This window comes from Papaver somniferum, unplaced genomic scaffold (genome assembly GCF_003573695.1).
Source record: "Papaver somniferum cultivar HN1 unplaced genomic scaffold, ASM357369v1 unplaced-scaffold_18, whole genome shotgun sequence".
NCBI classification, from domain to species: domain Eukaryota; kingdom Viridiplantae; phylum Streptophyta; class Magnoliopsida; order Ranunculales; family Papaveraceae; genus Papaver; species Papaver somniferum.
In genome coordinates, this window is record NW_020627707.1 from 353331 (window position 1) to 371570 (window position 18240).

Here is an 18240-nt window from a genome sequence, read left to right on the forward strand (position 1 = left end):
ATTTTCAGTGAGATCATTATCTCTGCCCAAAAATGATGCTAGACTTGTGTCCCCATTTTTTGTGTGTAATCAAGTCCCTCCAATAAGACGCACCGGTTTCGTCCCCATATAACTACGGTTAGGTGAAGTCATTTCCGAACCTAAATCCAAACTTGTCTTTAAAAATACTAGGAATTACCAATAGGTACTATTATAGTGATACTAGTTAGTGGCAGGTCCACCCACTAAAGCCCAGTAAGTAGTGGTCCATAATAAAAAGAAAACATAAAAATGGACCCAATTTTTTAATCCCGGGTCCTGTAGACGTGCAGGACAAATTATGTGAAATTTTCAAATACCTAAACTACCCTTCCAATCCTACATATATTTAAGCAGCCTATTTCAAAGTTTCTAAAAAAAACAGCGAATTCACATCCTGTTTCTGCTCTATTTCTTCTTCTCGCTTTTGGACTAGGGTTTTTGAAGATTTCTTTAGTGATTTTAACATGTATGTTGCTTAATCTTTTCTATTTTCTTCTTTCTGCTACAGTTTCATGGAGATTGGTTGTGTTCTGTTTTGTTTTTTATGAATCTTGTTCGTATTTATTCAGTTATTTGGTTAGATTGTTAAGTTTTTAGCTTATTTTAGCTTTCGATTTGATTATCTTTCTGTTTTCTTTTCAAAATCAGGTTTGTTTTCACTTTCAGATCGTATTATCCAGCAGTACATATATGACATACTCATTGTTTCTGCTACAGTTTTTGAATCATGTTTAAGATTTGAATTTTGGATCATGGAGATTGGTTGTGTTCTGTTTGTTTTTTATGAATGTTGTTCGTATTTATTCAGTTATTTGGTTAGATTGTTAAGTTTTTAGCTTATTTTAGCTTTCGATTTGATTATCTTTCTGTTCTTTTTTCAAAATCAGTTTTGTTCTCACTTTCAGATCGTATTATCCAGCAGTACATATATGACATACTCATTGTTTCTGCTACAGTTTTTGAATCATGTTTAAGATTTGAATTTTGGATCATGGAGATTGGTTGTGTTCTGTTTGTTTTTTATGAATCTTGTTCGTATTTATTCAGTTATTTGGTTAGATTGTTAAGTTTTTAGCTTATTTTAGCTTTCGATTTGATTATCTTTCTGTTTTCTTTTCAAAATCAGGTTTGTTTTCACTTTCCGATCGTATTATCCAGCAGTACATATATGACATACTCATTGTTTCTGCTACAGTTTTTGAATCATGTTTAAGATTTGAATTTTGGATCATGGAGATTGGTTGTGTTCTGTTTGTTTTTTATGAATCTTGTTCGTATTTATTCAGTTATTTGGTTAGATTGTTAAGTTTTTAGCTTATTTTAGCTTTCGATTTGATTATCTTTCTGTTTACTTTTCAAAATCAGTTTTGTTCTCACTTTTAGATCGTATCATCCAGCAGTACATATATGACATACTCATTGTTTCTGCTACAGTTTTTGAATCATGTTTAAGATTTGAATTTTGGATCATGGAGATTGGTTGTGTTCTGTTTGTTTTTTTATTAATCTTGTTCGTATTTATTCAGTTATTTGGTTAGATTGTTAAGTTTTTAGCTTATTTTAGCTTTCGATTTGATTATCTTTCTGTTTTCTTTTCAAAATCAGGTTTGTTTTCACTTTCAGATCGTATTATCCAGCAGTACATATATGACATACTCATTGTTTCTGCTACAGTTTTTGAATCATGTTTAAGATTTGAATTTTGGATCATGGAGATTGGTTGTGTTCTGTTTGTTTTTTATGAATCTTGTTCGTATTTATTCAGTTATTTGGTTAGATTGTTAAGTTTTTAGCTTATTTTAGCTTTCGATTTGATTATCTTTCTGTTTTCTTTTCAAAATCAGTTTTGTTCTCACTTTCAGATCGTATTATCCAGTAGTACATATATGACATACTCATTGTTTCTGCTACAGTTTTTGAATCATGTTTAAGATTTGAATTTTGGATCATGGAGATCGGTTGTGTTTTATTTGTTTTTTATGAATCTTGTTCGTATTTATTAAGTTATTTGGTTAGATTGTTAAGTTTTTAGCTTATTTTAGCTTTCGATTTGATTATCTTTCTGTTTTCTTTTCAAAATCAGGTTTGTTTTCACTTTCAGATCGTATTATCCAGCAGTACATATATGACATACTCATTGTTTCTGCTACAGTTTTTGAATCATGTTTAAGATTTGAATTTTGGATCATGGAGATCGGTTGTGTTCTGTTTGTTTTTTATGAATCTTGTTCGTATTTATTCAGTTATTTGGTTAGATTGTTAAGTTTTTAGCTTATTTTAGCTTTCGATTTGATTATCTTTCTGTTTTCTTTTCAAAATCAGGTTTGTTTTCACTTTCAGATCGTATTATCCAGCAGTACATATATGACATACTCATTGTTTGTGCTACAGTTTTTGAATCATTATAAGATTTGAATTTTGGATCATGGAGATTGGTTGTGTTCTGTTTTGTTTTTTATGAATCTTGTTCGTATTTATTAAGTTATTTGGTTAGATTGTTAAGTTTTTAGCTTATTTTAGCTTTCGATTTGATTATCTTTCTGTTCTTTTTTCAAAATCAGTTTTGTTCTCACTTTCAGATCGTATTATCCAGCAGTACATATATGACATACTCATTGTTTCTGCTACAGTTTTCGAATCATGTTTAAGATTTGAATTTTGGATCATGGAGATTGGTTGTGTTCTGTTTGTTTTTTATGAATCTTGTTCGTATTTATTCAGTTATTTGGTTAGATTGTTAAGTTTTTAGCTTATTTTAGCTTTCGATTTGATTATCTTTCTGTTTTCTTTTCAAAATCAGGTTTGTTCTCACTTTCAGATCGTATTATCCAGCAGTACATATATGACATACTCATTGTTTCTGCTACAGTTTTTGAATCATGTTTAAGATTTGAATTTTGGATCATGGAGATTGGTTGTGTTCTGTTTGTTTTTTATGAATCTTGTTCGTATTTATTCAGTTATTTGGTTAGATTGTTAAGTTTTTAGCTTTCGATTTGATTATCTTTCTGTTCTTTTTTCAAAATCAGTTTTGTTCTCACTTTCAGATCGTATTATCCAGCAGTACATATATGACATACTCATTGTTTCTGCTATAGTTTTTGAATCATGTTTAAGATTTGAATTTTGGATCATGGAGATTGGTTGTGTTCTGTTTGTTTTTTATGAATCTTGTTCGTATTTATTCAGTTATTTGGTTAGATTGTTAAGTTTTTAGCTTATTTTAGCTTTCGATTTGATTATCTTTCTGTTTTCTTTTCAAAATCAGGTTTGTTCTCACTTTCAGATCGTATTATCCAGCAGTACATATATGACATACTCATTGTTTCTGCTACAGTTTTTGAATCATGTTTAAGATTTGAATTTTGGATCATGGAGATTGGTTGTGTTCTGTTTGTTTTTTATGAATCTTGTTCGTATTTATTCAGTTATTTGGTTAGATTGTTAAGTTTTTAGCTTATTTTAGCTTTCGATTTGATTATCTTTATATTTTCTTTTCAAAATCAGGTTTGTTTTCACTTTCAGATCGTATTATCCAGCAGTACATATATGACATACTCATTGTTTCTGCTACAGTTTTTGAATCATGTTTAAGATTTGAATTTTGGATCATGGAGATTGGTTGTGTTCTGTTTGTTTTTTATGAATGTTGTTCGTATTTATTCAGTTATTTGGTTAGATTGTTAAGTTTTTAGCTTATTTTAGCTTTCGATTTGATTATCTTTCTGTTCTTTTTTCAAAATCAGTTTTGTTCTCACTTTCAGATCGTATTATCCAGCAGTACATATATGACATACTCATTGTTTCTGCTACAGTTTTTGAATCATGTTTAAGATTTGAATTTTGGATCATGGAGATTGGTTGTGTTCTGTTTGTTTTTTTATGAATCTTGTTCGTATTTATTCAGTTATTTGGTTAGATTGTTAAGTTTTTAGCTTATTTTAGCTTTCGATTTGATTATCTTTCTGTTTTCTTTTCAAAATCAGGTTTGTTTTCACTTTCAGATCGTATTATCCAGCAGTACATATATGACATACTCATTGTTTCTGCTACAGTTTTTGAATCATGTTTAAGATTTGAATTTTGGATCATGGAGATTGGTTGTGTTTTGTTTGTTTTTTATGAATCTTGTTCGTATTTATTCAGTTATTTGGTTAGATTGTTAAGTTTTTAGCTTATTTTAGCTTTCGATTTGATTATCTTTCTGTTCTTTTTTCAAAATCAGTTTTGTTCTCACTTTCAGATCGTATTATCCAGCAGTACATATATGACATACTCATTGTTTCTGCTACAGTTTTTGAATCATGTTTAAGATTTGAATTTTGGATCATGGAGATTGGTTGTGTTCTGTTTTGTTTTTTATGAATCTTGTTCGTATTTATTAAGTTATTTGGTTAGATTGTTAAGTTTTTAGCTTATTTTAGCTTTCGATTTGATTATCTTTCTGTTTTCTTTTCAAAATCAGGTTTGTTTTCACTTTCAGATCGTATTATCCAGCAGTACATATATGACATACTCATTGTTTCTGCTACAGTTTTTGAATCATGTTTAAGATTTGAATTTTGGATCATGGAGATTGGTTGTGTTCTGTTTGTTTTTTATGAATCTTGTTCGTATTTATTCAGTTATTTGGTTAGATTGTTAAGTTTTTAGCTTATTTTAGCTTTCGATTTGATTATCTTTCTGTTTTCTTTTCAAAATCAGTTTTGTTCTCACTTTCAGATCGTATTATCCAGTAGTACATATATGACATACTCATTGTTTCTGCTACAGTTTTTGAATCATGTTTAAGATTTGAATTTTGGATCATGGAGATCGGTTGTGTTTTATTTGTTTTTTATGAATCTTGTTCGTATTTATTAAGTTATTTGGTTAGATTGTTAAGTTTTTAGCTTATTTTAGCTTTCGATTTGATTATCTTTCTGTTTTCTTTTCAAAATCAGGTTTGTTTTCACTTTCAGATCGTATTATCCAGCAGTACATATATGACATACTCATTGTTTCTGCTACAGTTTTTGAATCATGTTTAAGATTTGAATTTGGGATCATGGAGATTGGTTGTGTTCTGTTTGTTTTTTATGAATCTTGTTCGTATTTATTCAGTTATTTGGTTAGATTGTTAAGTTTTTAGCTTATTTTAGCTTTCGATTTGATTATCTTTCTGTTTTCTTTTCAAAATCAGGTTTGTTCTCACTTTCAGATCGTATTATCCAGCAGTACATATATGACATACTCATTGTTTCTGCTCTTAGATTCTGTTTCTTGCATAGATCTCTCACTTTTTTTAGTTTGACCCATCAGTACGTATGTGAAATACTGTATTTTAATACTGTTACATCTTTGTCACATTTGCAGGTTCAAAACATGTCTGATGCAGAGTGTTCCAATCCAAATACCTACTGCTATACATACATTTACTATAAGCATCATCATTTTGCTCACCTCGTTACTTTTAAGTCTAGTATTGATGACCTGAAATTTCTTATTTGTGAAAACTGGAGAACCTTGAACCCTTCTGAGATTATCATCACTTATGTTGAGAATGGTGTCAAAGTGCCTGTGATTGCTGACTTTCAACTTCATGGTCTCGCAGCCTTGCATTTTTCAAAGAAATCGGCGTTCTTTAAGCTGCATGTGGATTTTCTTTCTGCTGGTGGATGTAGTTCCTCTACATTCAGCGACGTCGACAACAATTCAGAACTGATTAGGGCAGATATAGATAGTTATGAAACTGATGGAAAAGAAATTGTTAAACCTCTTCTGTCCGATGGGTGGGAGAATGTTTTTGATGATCCTAACAAGCTTTTTCGTGGTGGTGTTGATGCTGTTCGGTTGGCCTGTCAAAAGTATTGTTTGAAGACTGGGTATCACGTAACAAAGGTGAAGAATGATCGTGAAATGTTCACAATGAAATGCAGTAAAGTCCCATGCACTTGGATGATCCATGCAGTTGCTATTGATTCTACTTGCGATGTTTTTAGGATAAAAAAGTATGTTGGGAGGCACACTTGTGGAGCTGGTGTGAAGTTGAGAAGTCCTAAAGTATCGAAGAAGCTGGTACATAACCTTATTCATGATCGTGTGATGCACAACCCACTTATCAAGCCTCGCGAAATTGAAGATTATACAAAAGTTGGTGCTGGTGTTAATATCAAATATCACCATGCATATCATGGTTTGGAACGGTCACACCATGAAATTTTTGGGAATGATGTAAAGTCTTACTCTGATCTGGTTTGGTGGGTGAATTCATTGAAAGAAACAAATCCTGGCTCTTATGAGGATTTTCAGTTTAACCATGCAACTCAGACATTTGAAAGGTTATTCATTGAATAGGCGCTTGTATTGAAGGTTATAGACTTTGTCGACCAATGATTTTTGTTGATGCAACTTTTCTGACCGGGAGATTTAGAGGTACCCTTATGGCTGCTACTTGTCTGAATGGGAATCAAGGCAAGTGCTGTTTGTTACGTTTTAATTGTTATTGTTTACAAGTTATTCACTGCTTTTAATCGTTGGAACTTTTTGAGTATACCATTTATGTACTGAAAGGTATTGTGTCTAGCACACATTAATACATATATGTAAGCATAAGACCTTTTTTTGAGTACAATATGTCTATTATGTACTGGAAATTCTTAGTATATTTTCCAGTACATAATATATGTTACGTCTATGAATATAGCAACATATTTAGTTACGGTATATAATATATGTACTGTTTGTTTTTTCCAGGTTTTTATCAGCTAGCCTTTGCATTGGTCCCAGGAGAGGATGTTGACAATTGGGATTGGTTTATGTGCAATCTTAGCAACATTGTTGATGACCGTCCTATCACCTTTATGTCTGATCGTCATGAAGGATTGTTGAGGGCTATTCCTAAACACTTTCCTACTTCCCATCATGGCTATTGTTACTACCACTTGCAAGGAAACTTACCAATCAGGAAATCGGACGATAAGTACAAAGAAGTTATGGATTGTTTCAAAAAAACAACTTATGCTCTCACACCAGCAAGATATGAAGAAGCACTAATGGAAATGGAGTTAATGGGAAGGCCTGGGGTTGCTGAGTATTGCCGCAATATGCTAGGGAACATTGGTCCAGCGCGTTCTTCACTGGCTGTAGATTTGGTCAGACTATATCAAGCGTTGCTGAGTCCTTCAATAATTGGATTCGGAAAGACAAGAGGTTGCCTGCCTGCGCCCTCGTTGACATGATCAGGTTTGTGTGTGTGTTTTTTTTGTTGGTGTTTTCTTTGTTTTTGGTTCATTTTTTTTTTGTTCAAAATTTATTACAGGTGTTCTTTTTGTTCCATTCATAGGTTACGCGTTATGGAGTTGATGAATGAACGTCGCGAAATGAGTCTTTTGATGGATCCAGAGAAGCTCACTCCTACCTACGAGGCGTTACTTAAAGAACATATTCAAATTGGTCGAGTTTGGAATGTTACTCAGTCATCTGCGTATGAGTATGAGATTCATTCGCCTAGGTTAGCTTTATCCCATAAAACAACTTTTACTGTACTATAGCATACATGTAGGAGTGAATCATATGTTTTGTTTTTTTGTATTTGTTTGCAGTGCTGCATATATGTACTGCTTTTAAGTTATTTGTGCTGAAAAGGTTTTTACGCATCTGCAGGTCTCACACTGTTGATCTGCTGAAGAAGACTTGCACCTGCCAAAGATGGCGTGTTTATGGTTTTCCATGCTCTCATGCTACAGCAGCTATATCTTCCAAGGGTGATCGATACGTAGATTATATCGAAGACTACTTCAAAGTTACAAATTTTCAGCAGCTGTATTCAATTGCTATCAGACCAATCCCCAACTACAACAGGCCAGAGCAGTATCTGCCAGAGGATACTATTTTTCCACCCCATCCACGAGTTCCACCAGGTAGGCCAAAGGGAAATCGTATCAAGAATGCATGGGAGAAAGCTAGGAAGTCCGTCCGTTGTTCCAACTGTAAGAAGAAAACTCACCATAACAAGGCAACGTGCACTGTCATTCCTTCATACCCATGAGTTTTAGATTTTCAGTTCTCCCTTATTAGTTCTATTGGTCACAATGCGGATTCTGTTTTGCGCATCATTTTAAATACTTTTGTTCGCTTTTTTTAGAGTGCTGAAATTATGTAATGTTTGATATCTTTCTGGGACAAGGTAATTTGTGCTCATTTAAGACTCTTTTAATGGTACTTTGTACTGCATTATCCACTTTCAATATTATTGGTTTTCAGGTTGATTTCCAAGTTTGTTCAAGACTTTCTGAGCACAACTATTATGTACTTTCTGTTCAATTAAGACACGCCGAACAAAGAGACCAGCTCTGAGATTCATGTTCTCTCCCATCATGATTAACAAATTTAGAGAGTCATATTCTTCAATTGACTCTAATAGCTGGTCTATTTTACATAATACACACCAAAACACTTCATACTATGGACTTTTACCATCCAACATGTCAACATTTTTATAAAGCCAAACAACTGTACATAGATTAAACACAAACACCATAGTTTCGAGAACAATTGTTATCAAAATAAATAAGAATAATTACTAAACTTTGATATTGTCTAAAAAAAACTAGCAAACTGTGAATATGTTCTCTATGATAACTTCTATTATGCATTCCTAATTCATATAAGCACTGTCTTAAAAACCTTTTGGAGCATGAATATTCCAGCTCTCCTCAGGAGGAGATGTTGCTGAGAGTATTTTGCATGCTAAAGAGATCCTCTTCTTATGTATTTTGTCATTTAGTTCTTCTGGGTCTCCCAAGCTCATTCGCAGATATGTTATGCCCTTTACAAAGACATGATGCATGTTGTTTATCAAGATAAATTGGAAAACATACCCAGCCTGTTGGATCAATGTGGAGTACTGGAATGTACTTTCTCTGTCCATTCACCGGTAGCTCATTATGATATGCTTTTTTCAGTTGGTATTGCCAGTAATTTATAAGATCTCCCTCTAAAGCCCTGTTATGTAGCAGATCTTCAAAGTCTCTGCAGATAATATGTGATGACCAATCACAGCAGGAGCTTTCCAAGCACTGTTGCTGCAAATTCAAATAATCCAAATCAATTATAAGTTTGATTCTAAACGAAGTACATAAAGTTTTGTTAAAATAAAAGGGACATATCCAAGAGAGACTCACATTGAGGTAGCTTTGTCAAAAAAAGCAGAGAGAAGCGCTCTTTGTTGTGAACTCAAATCCTTATAGAACGGAGATTTCCTTAGGCTCAACAACTTGTGTGCATTCTTCACTTTTTTAGTAAGTTCTTGCAGATTTGGATCACCTTTAGCTTTTCTCTTTCTCACATTCTCGCTATCCTTTTTCTGAACTTTTTCTGTTGGGAAATCTTTTCCAACTGGGTTTTCAGTTCTGGACTTTGTTTTTCGCCTTTTATGTCCCGACGGTCCTTTGCCACTAGCAAACTCAGGATCAACTCTTTTCTGCGGGTGGCTCCGAGTTACTGGCTTCTGAGGGGTGTATGTGATTTTTGGAGTAAGTTTCTTCTCCTTGGCTGAGATAGTCGGCTTTTTCTTCTCCTTGTCCATGACTGACGTGGTCGACTTCGCTATTGGTTTGACTTCATTACTCTTTGTAGACAGCCTATCTTCGAGTCTCTTGGCAAGTGTTACGTCATCTTCCTATGATGTTTGACTAACTCCAGGTTCGTTATCCTTCAATATACCATAAATGTAAAAAAAATGAGAGACTAAAAAAGCAAAAAAAAAAATGAACAGAATAGAACATATGTATTCTTGGATTCTTTTCAGTACAGAAGTTATGTACTTTTAGTTTCACTGAGTACATAACATATGTACTGTTGGTTTTTCCCATGTTATTGAACATATGTAACATAAGTGGTCCATTAAGTATTGATAAATTTGTTACTTTTCACTTTTTTGGTAATTATAATTACCTTCTGTAGATCAGAAAGAAGTTGGAGAGTCTCAGCATATGCTTTAGCTTTTTCGGCGCTCATATTCTTCTTCAGTCGAGCTTCCTCTGCCTTTTCAGCATCTAAAACTGGATACTTCTGTTTGAGAATCGGCAGCATTAGTACATATGCTAAAAGCATCATTAAAAACAAAACATAAATTCATTTAACAGAAGTAGATTTAGGTACTTACAAGACTCTCTAATTTTTTAGTAGGCTGTTGTTTTCTGTCATTCTTCATTTTCTTCTTCCTTTCTACTTCATTGAATGGAATGGGATCCCAAGGTTTCCTTATTCCCTGCATTTGAAACAAATCAGACTACGAGCTATTTGACCAAAAATTGATAGTACTGCTGGTTATATGTATCAGAAGGATATATGTACTAGGTTTAGAACATGTTCATACTTCTTGTTCAGGTTGCTGAAGATCAGCTTTCAAACGAGCTTTTTCAGCTGCAGCTAAAACAATTGCAGAGGCTTCATTAAGTGTAGGTGCAGTATCAATTTGAGCTTGCTCATCCGAGGGATTCGTTTGAGCTTGATCTGATGCTCCTCTAGCAGCTGGAGATTCATTATGCGCAGGCGCAGCTGCAAGATGGATTTGAGGTGGATCAGGTGCACCTAGATCAATTGCAGGATGCTGCACCTCTTCTCCATTTTGATCACTTGGTCCTAAACCCAAGTCAAAAGTTGGTCTTGAAACTTGTGATGGAGGATCCAGATCTTTAGCATAAAATTTGTCGAAGATTTGAGAAGATTCCATTTTTTCAAGCTTGGTAAACTACCAGTCGACGGGTACTCCAGACTAAGAATTCCTAAGGATGGATAAGGATCTCCCATAATTTCATCTTGTAGATATTTTGAGTACTCATCGGTATAAATACCCTTCCCATGGATGGCCAGGTCAATCAGTTTCTCCATCGGCACGGTATGCAGTTCTTTGAGACTCGGAAGCTCACAAACCAAAGGCATAAACTGCATATTCGGCAACATTTCTTCAAGCGATGCACCCTACATAAATGCAATGCCAAACCGTATTATTTTATAGGATGACAAAGTATAAAATTGGTAACTAGTGTAACGTTCAATTCGCTCACCTGTCTATCTCTAAGAGAACCAATTTCCACTTCAATATTACCCAGAACTTGTGTCACTGCTGTTTGTTGGAGTTCAGCCTTTTCAGTCTGTTATTCAACATAAGGTGATATGTTTTAATCAGTATTGCAGATATGTACTTGTATGTTTTTTCAGTATAGTAGATATGTACTGACAAGTTTTAGTTTTTTACAAACTAAACTAATATTATAAAGAATATAACTTACATGTGATGGTTCTGGCATGCTCTTTTCCTCTTGCAGCTCTTTCACCTTTCGCTCCAAATCAGATCTAGCCCAAATTTTAAACTGTGAAACTTCAATATCGAACTGTGTGAGATTTTCTTCAGAGCCCCCCATAATAGGCATTGTTGGAGTAGCATTTCCCTGTTCATTCGATTTTTCTTGGGTATCATCTGGAATTTCCTGTTCATCCTCTGTTACCAAAGGAGTAGTTGCTGATTGAACGGTGTCATCCAAATCATCATGCCCTTCTTCAGAGCTACTGCTAGATTCTTCTTCTCCCGAGTTTGGTTGTGGAGGTGGGTAAGCTCTGTGATATATATCATTCAAAAGCTCTTCTAGGATACTCACATCAATGGGGAGGCCGTCCTCTTTCCTTCTCTGTAATTCACACCATTTTTCTGCAATTGTCAGCCTCAAATCTTCATTCTTTACTTCCAAATCCTCGAATTTTTCTTTCCAATCTACTGTCAATGGCACTTCTTCAACTGGAAGCCTTTGAGCAATTTCATTCAACATTTCTTTTTCATACATAGTATATTCATCCTTAAATTCTTTAGAGAACTGGAAAAGTACATATAACGCACACATATAACCAGTTTTTGTATCAGTATAACATATATGTACTCAAATAAATAGTGCATATGACACACACACAATCATTTTGGTCAATCAGAAAACTGCTTTTCTGATAGTGTCCTACCTAAAACAAATCATTTAAGTATAATTATTTATGAAAACACAAATAATTATACTTAAATTCATCAACTTTAATCAGTTTTTTAGATATGTACTGGTGCATCATTGTTTCCTAAACCAAAACTACAAGAAGCATAATGAAATAAATATGTACTTGGAAAAAAAAATACAGAAACTTAAATGACAGTAGAGTAAATATGTACTTGGAAAAAAAAAGCTTGTACTAGATGATCGATACCAACAAATAGACGACTCAACCAGTGATGTCCTCGGGAGTGTTGTAGTTCTGATTGATTTTCTTCTCTAAGAAACTATGTATCAGGTCAGGCCAAGATACATTCTTTGACTTCTCAAGATCATCAACTAAACCAAAGTACTTTTATTTGAGTTTATGAGCATCTTTTGTTGTAAAAAACAAAGTAATACATATAAACAGGCATAATAGCTTAACCATATCTTCAATTGTTTGTTCAGTTTCTACTCTTGGTATCTTGTACTTCATATCTTCATCATCTTCACTATCGGTTACTTGTTCATCATTGTCATCATCACTGTCTTCGCCACCTTCAGATTTACAATTCTTGATACCAGTACGCTTGAGCAGTTTCAAGATGGCATCTTGTAGCATTGGTCTTGTAACCGTGTTGCTATCACCAAAGTGTCTAATGTAGAATGGTTTCTGCCTCCATCCACCACCTACCATCAAAAAGGTGTCATCAGTTCTTCTTCCTGCCATTCTTGGCATTCCAAACATTACACCCATTTTTTCTGGTGTCGACGTGATAATGTGTGTTTCACATCTTCTAACAAACTCAAATGTGAGCTCATTCTTGACTCGACCCCTTTTGTAACACTTCAAGTACTTTTTCACTGCAGCTTCCAACTTTTCCCAATGACTTTCTGAGTACTTAGTGTGCCAGAATATCAAAAACATCTGTCCATAAGAAGATTCGGCTATCTTTTCCAATGTGGCTTCACTCAAAGTATATTTACTCGCCTTCATTCTGGCAACCAGGCTATGTAATGCTGTGAAACCAGACCTATACAACTTCCTAACAGATTTTGGCACAACCTTACCTGCAAAATTTAATTGGTTTTATTTCAGTACAACATTTATGGACTACACATTCATCATCTCAGAAACACAATCAATCACTATTGGCCTTATGTACTTCATATCCAAAGATCATTATCACATAAACAAAGAAACAGATGAATTTAGAGTACATAAACACTACAATGTCTCAGTTTTTTAGTTATGTACTGCCAATTATGTGCCAGAAACACAAACAGTGGTAAATAGACACATAAACAATGTTACCCATTCACTACTGGACTTATGTACTGCCAAAAAACAACCTAATTAAGAAAAAACCTCAGTATTTGATATATGTACTGCTGGCTCTATGTATCAGAAATAAAATGAAACAAATTGCATATCACTTTTGATTCTTATTCTACAGTTTTATAGTTATGTACTGCCAATTCTAAGTGCTAGAAACACAAAGTAGAAGTTGCATGTAAACTCTGATAGGTTTTCTGAATCAGTACCTTTTTTCTTCGATTTCGGTGTTTCAACCTTTTTACTCTTTTTTCTCTTTGATTTTCGTCTTGAAATTCTTGAATCGTCTTCTGATGTTCTAGGAGCAGTGTTATCATCCATTATTGTTTCTTCTTCTTGGATTGTTCTTGTGATTTTTCTTGTTTTAACCATTATCGGAAGAGAAGAGAAATTTAGGTTTAGGGTTTTTCAAACTAGCAAAAATCTCTGAATGATTTTTGAGATCTGTTGTCTCAAAAATCTCTAAATGAATTTGGTTTTTGATTCTCTGAATTCTCTCTGTGAAGAGAAATTTTTTTCTCTTTGAAAACCGTAAGAAGTTGGTGGTACGGGAAAGACAAACGAATGATTTTTCTGACCGTTTCAGCGGTTTTGTACGGGAATAGATAGTGAGTGCATTCTTCACACGTGGTAACTAATAGGGTAAGCTCGTCATTTTGCTCTTTTCAAAATATTATGGACCTAGTGATAAGTCTAAAACCCGGTTGGACCCTACTATAACTAAATATATGGGCTTAGGACCAAACAACAAATTTTCCTTAAAAATATTCCCTAGTCATGTTCATCCTCCTCTAAATTTTGTTAGAATCAATAAGTTGCAGTAAATAACACACAAGTAAAGTTTTATTCATCTCATCAAACGTTTAGTATATTTATATAGGATTTTTCCCTTTTACAATTTATTTTTTGGCCAATATAAATTATATACTAGAACTATAGATTTGAATATTGGTCATCTTAAAATTGTTGTTGCCTCTAATCATTGAATATGCACGGTTAAGCGCAAGTTTAATTTAAATTTTTGTTATAGGGAAAGCTGATTTGTTTAGGGGAAAAACATTTTCAGGGAGAAGCTAATATTTTAAATTATGTATAAAGGCAGTTATTTAATGAAATTTAAATTTATAAATTATTTATACGACCAAATTACCATCAGGCCAATATCGTATCTAATTAACATCACAACCGGTCTCCACCATCATTACCCAGTTACTCGGCCATCATCAGAGAATCGACTGACTTAAAATTTAATTGATCAAATTTCAGAACCCCACAGTTTCAACAGGCCAAGAAGATTGTTTGCTTCTTCTTAAAGGGTTTGTGTAAAAAACATTTCTTGAGAATAAAAACAATGAGAAGGTCTTCACAAGCAAAAATTATTATTTTGATGGTCTTGACCAAAACACAACCATGCATACACACCTCACAGCATCATATAGTAGTACGAATATCTTCATATGATTCTACCACGGATTTTCAAACACATATATACCAACAAAAGCATACCCAGAATATGCCATAGTGTCTAACGATAACGCCTCATCCTTCCTAAAAGTATAATGATCCCTTAAGAGTAGGAACCAACCAAGCATTCCGTTGGTGAATTGTAAACTTAAAGCTTCTGGGCCAAACCTTCAAAAACACCAGCCAGAATCACGTAGGTGAGTTATGCCATTAATGGATCGGAATGTATAAAGCAGGAGAGTTTATATACTTCATTGGTGGTTTGTATGCGACACCTACTCCAACTGGTTTTGTTATCCTTGTCCAGTGATGTCGGTGAAATAAAAAAAATAGAATAACCTACAACTTGTTTCTCACGTAGGCCGTTTACTTTGAAGTAGCAAAGTGATTTAGAGAAGTACAGTCCTATATTGCTTCGTATATACTCAGAACTCGAATCCTAGATTTTTTTTCTCCGTATGCACCTGATACTCTCACGAATTTTGCTTTAGAGAATTGAGTAAATGGATTAATATATTAAATGGAGGACTTGGAGCCCACGGAATGTCCTCCAGAATTTTCATATAGAAACGAGTGCTGAATTATAGGGTTTAATCACAGAAGTGCTTCGTTAAATTTTGGCTATAGCTAACACATAGAGCTATGTTGAGGGCAGAATAGTAAATATCAGTACTTTATTAGGGGGAGAGACAATTTTCTACTCCTGCCCCCTATTGACTCAAAGTCAAATAAAATTCACCATAGTCAAACTATTTTAGCTTCCTCTAAACAAACCAGCTTTCCCTATAAAAAAATCTTAATTTACTGCAATAGCATCCGGTATGAATGTCGGTTCCAAAAATATGGTGCTCCACCCACAACCCATAGTAAATCCGTACAACTCACTACAATGCAGAAATAGTAAAATCTGGCAGTTGTTGCCATATGACATTATATGTTACGGTAAATGTGAAAAGAACAAAGCAGTTAGGTAATTCTTGATGTAAAACCGAACTAGCTATCATGTCGTAACTCATATTTTCACTAGATAAATAATTCAGGGAGCCTCTTTACCAGAGAGAATTGAATTGGGTTCTTCCTTTTGGAATCCAAACTCCACAGTCCACCACCCCAACACCAATTCTCAGCAATTACATGAAATACATGGTGTCAACTGCTCAAAAACTCAATAAACACAGTTCGATTCAGCGCGCACAAAAGCTTGTTATGCTGATGAAGAAACATGAAACCAGCAATCCACCATGATGAAAAACAATATAGAAATATCCACATTGAAAAAAAAATTAAGATTTTTCCAATATATTGTAACACAACGATAATGTCATTGAACTATTATATTACTGATATGAGTTCAAAACATGTCAGCACCCACCAAATTCTTTAACAATCAAATATAAGTTTAAGATGAACAATGAAGAAAAGTATCTGGACATTCAGTTTTTCTAAAGAAAAAGAAGACACTTTCCTTCACCTCCCTGGCCAGCAATATGAGGACACACCTAAAGAGATATCACCGAAACTTCATCAACCAACCTGGAAGATCCGTCATCATCAAACATGCGTTATATGCTCTCCCTTCTCATAATATGGGAGTGTTTAAAATACCTGCCGCTACAATCAAAGAAATGGATAAAGTGCAGAGAGACTACTGGTGGAATAAACAAGAAAGTGGAGGACTGTATATAGCTGGCTGGCCAAGAATTAGGAAGGATAAAGCTACAAGAGGTATATATGTGTTTTAGAGATTTAGCTTGTTTCAACCAAGCCCTTTTATGTAAAGCAGATTGGAGATTATGTCAGAAGCAAGATCAGTTGTGGGCATCTTCTCTAAAACAGAGATATTTTCCAGCAACAACAGCTCTACATTCAAAGAAGAAAAAGATTCCACATGGGCATGGCAGAGCATACACAGCAATATGCAGTTCATCAAGAAAAATAGTTTCTGGATTGTGGGTGACGGAACAAACATTCAAACATGGGCTGATAACTGGATACAAGATATGCAAACCCCACCTGTGGCGGCTGTCAGTGAAGATGAGGCAAAGAATTATGCAACAGTTAGTAAGCTAATAGATATCCAAAACAGAAGATGGAAAGTTGAGCTTATTCAAAGACTCTTTACACATTCTGATGCGGAGAAAATACTTCTAACTAGAATTAGTACAATCAGTGCAGACAAGTTGGTATGGACTCTAACTAGAAATGGTCAGTTCAAGGTTAGATCAACTTATAACAAATTGGTGGAGATTAAAACAAACAGACAGGAGGTTTATAATGCAGAGAAGGCAAAAGTGTACAAGAAAATCTGGGCAGTGAACACACTTCCGCGAGTTAACCACTTCATATGGAAGTGTTTCAATGATATAGTGCCGAGCAATGAAAGAACGGCAAGAAAAATGCAGTGCGAAGGGGAACTTGCAGAATTTGCAATCAGAATATCGAAGCAACATCTCATATACTGTGGGAATGCCCCTTCTCAAGGGAAGTACTACTTTCTACTCCATGGGGTATTCGAAGTATCCAAAGAAGCAACAACTTAGTCCGTGAATGGATCAGTAGTTGGTTTGATGACGAGATGAACAATTTGGTTGATGATTGGAATGTACAGATGGCAAATACAGTATGAGAAATATGGAAAGTACGATGAAAGTTTGTGTTTGATAATGTAAAACCAAACCCAATACATGTAATACACAACGTGAAGCAGATGAATCAGGTAACGGGTAAGAAGATGAAAAAGAAGGTATCTCAAGCCTACAACAGTGCAACCAACAGCAATGGTCCAACCCAGACTCATTGGAATCCACCTGATAATCCACATTACTCTATTTTTTGTGATGTAGCTTTCAAAAGAACTGATAAAAATCACTCAGGCATTGGACTAATATTTCGCAATTTAGCAGGGAAGTTCGAGCAAGCACACAGTACGAGAAAAACATCGATCAACTACACCAAAAAACTGTTGTCATACAATATACGACGACGGATATTAATGGGTTGCACAAGGGGGGTTGTAGAAAGTCTTCAATTATTTGCAACTCGTCAATACTAGTCGTAAACAAGGTTGTCGTTCCATTGTATACCACTCTTTTTTCAGTTGTGAAAGTGAATCCAAATTACTGGGAAATGTTTCACACAACTCTTCAAGTAGTTGTCATCATTAGTTTCACAACTGAGTTATATGTCTTAGAAATTTATAACGCAACTCCACTATCAGTTGTGTAAACACTCTTCTCCCAATCCTTATTTTAGCTGCATGACATACCCAACTCTTGTTTCACAACCAAAGGTATGTGTAGCAGAAACTCGTATCACAACCTTTGCTAGTGTAGTATAACCTATTTTCACAATTATAATATTAGTTGTAATTATTTCTTTCACAACAAAAGCCTTTGTAGAAGAAATAAGTATCCCAACCTTTGT

The 18240-nt window shown here is 34.3% G+C and overlaps 1 pseudogene; it reads right to left on the reverse strand.

The window, feature by feature from the left end:
* Nucleotides 1-14776: 14776 nt before the first annotated feature.
* On the reverse strand, nt 14777-16366 carry LOC113337798 (annotated as a pseudogene).
* Between the last annotated feature and the right edge of the window lie 1874 nt (nt 16367-18240).